Source organism: Pavona decussata, unplaced genomic scaffold (assembly GCF_977016875.1).
Source record: "Pavona decussata unplaced genomic scaffold, jaPavDecu1.1 SCAFFOLD_113, whole genome shotgun sequence".
In the NCBI taxonomy this organism is placed as follows: Eukaryota; Metazoa; Cnidaria; class Anthozoa; order Scleractinia; family Agariciidae; genus Pavona; species Pavona decussata.
In genome coordinates, this window is record NW_028145527.1 from 447,829 (window position 1) to 450,455 (window position 2,627).

The window sequence follows — 2,627 nt, forward strand, 5'->3', positions numbered from 1 at the left end:
TTATTTCTTGTTTTCATGTACAAATTGTGGGAATGAAAAAATTGATCAGGATAGAAACTGTCTTGAGTTCAGACAACTTCTTCCAAGATCAATACGACCATAAGAAATATATGAAAGCCAGTGTTCAGAATTTGTATGTTAATATTGAGTTTAAAGGGTAATGTACAGTTGTTTTGCTTCCTCCTCCAAAATTGACGGATCATTTTTAAATAATTTTAATTTAATAAATAAATAAATAAATAAATAAATGAATGAATGAATGAATGAATGAATGAATGAATGAATGAATGAATGAAACTGAAGTTGAAAAAAAAAGATAGAGGTATTTTTTTCCAGTCAGTGAAACAGGCATACTCGGAAATAAGTGAATGCGCAATCTTCGAACAGACGATCAACCTAAATTTTAAAGGATTCACTGACTTTTTCCAAGAACTAGTTCCTGCTTTTTTGAATAGTTAGAATAATGGAATATGTTGCAGGCCGAAGTCTATAGTAAATGATTTGTAGATTTGTAAAAGAATCTTTTTGGCTTCCCAATTCCAGTAGCACTTCTACATTATGCACACGTAAACGTGAACAATACAATTACTCCAGGATTACTCTAGCCTTGTCTTGTTGTCCTCCTATCCAGTAAACAGTGCGCTGCTCGTAGCTAGCTTAATGTAGGTAATATATTGAATTGTAATTTAAGCAATGTCCTGTGATTTCTCTATCTTCCTTCTCTTGTATATGTGTGTTTTTTTTCTCGAAACTTATTTAAGTTGTAAGTTGTAATTAATTAAGTAAATAAGTTGTAATTAAGTTGCTGAGACTGAAATAAATAAAATGTTTAATTAAAAAAATAAAATAAAAATAAAATAAAAAAGAAGAACTAGTTCCTGTGTTAATGACTGAAGATACCATCATTGCTCACCAGGCTTAAAACAAATTTCTTTTAAATTCAGTTCTCTTTAACAGCGGAGTAAAGGTAAATTTACGTAAAATTCAAACCTTACGCTTTGATGCCTTATGACAATTTTGACGGTAGTTCCATGCAGTTGACCTCTAGTTATTGAAGAGTACGTTCTGTGAACCCCCAAAATCCTTTGGGAACGCAGGCGCGAATTCTCTTCAATCGATTGCAAATGTCTCTGTAATAACCTCTCGATATATTCTCAATGTGCAATCTCTGCTTTTTAAAGAGCCGAGACTATATGGAAAATGAATGAATTTCTTTTAATTTGTAGTGCGTCAAGGTTACATTAAGGTAAATTTTAATAGGGCAAATTAGTGCATGTACAGATCAATTCAAGTCCTAGAAAACTGGCTAAAGAAAGTCTCAGTTTATAAATAGCGCCAGAGAGCACAAAAAGCAATTCGAACGCTTTGTTTCTGATTGGAATCTGACTTAGTTGTATACGGTCAAATAAGAGCTTATAATTAGAAGTTACTTCAACGTCGTCCTTAAACGACGGAGTCAACAGCCGCACTTGTCACCGCGTGCATGCTCGAGTTTTGACAAACATTTTTCGAAAGGAGGAATCTTACTTCTGGAGCTCTTTACCATGCAGAGGTAATTTTCGAGAGCAAAGCGTTTATCTCAAACTTTAAGAAACGTAATGCTCGGAAGGAACATTGCAAAGGAAGAGAAGTCTACTGAAGTTTTACATCAAGTGTGAAATAACTTATTACATGAGTAGAATTCGAGATAAAAAACAGCAGATATTACATACAGCTTACCCTACCTTTCTTCTCCTTGAACTCTCGCTTGTTCATGTACAACTGTCCTCAAACTGCAATACGTTTCTTCGTCCATACTTTTTCGAGAGAGGTAAAATTTCTCTGGCTAAAGCACTGTGTTTTTCGGCAAATCAGTGTAAACGAAGCGTTGAAAACTGCGCCGCGTGTAAAGTTCTTGACACAGCTCTCTGATTGGTTAGCTGGACTGAAGAGTTTGCATGCACGCAATTGCACGCAATTCTTGCTCGCACGTTTTCTCGCTAGCCTTGCTCGGCGGCGTTTATTAGCATGTATTTATCAATTCTTGTATTTTTATTTCATGTCTTGAATATTTCACAGTCATTGATGATCAGATCGTTGAGACATTCTGCATTGAGTATTACTTGTTTCAACAAGTCGGCTGCTCACTCTTGGGACAAACGGGCCGCCGTTTTTTGCATTGGAATGGCTTTACTCGACTAAGGTAATTATAATAAATTATTTTAATTCTTTGTCAGTGCCAATTTTTTTTGGCAAAAGTGAAATTGAATCTTACAATCAAACTCTGTTGTGACATCCCTCTTCACAAAAAAAAAGTCTGCTCAGTTTTACAGACAACGAGCAAATAAAGAACGAGATACAGTACTACATTGAAATGAAAAAAATAAAAATAAAAAAAAATGAATACTTTAGTTAAAATCCCCGTTGGTGTTTGATGTCTCCATTCCAGAAAAAGCCCCAAAATATGGATCCCACATTCTAAATCAGGAGTGGGAAAATTCATGACCCCGTTGGGCGGCACATAAGGATGCACCGGATGCGGGAATAACCTCCCCCTTCTCCCCCCCCCCCCCCCCCCCCTCATTCATTGGCCCCCGACCCCATCTCCCAACCGAAAAAGAAATGACGTCAGGAGACTAATTGAGGTC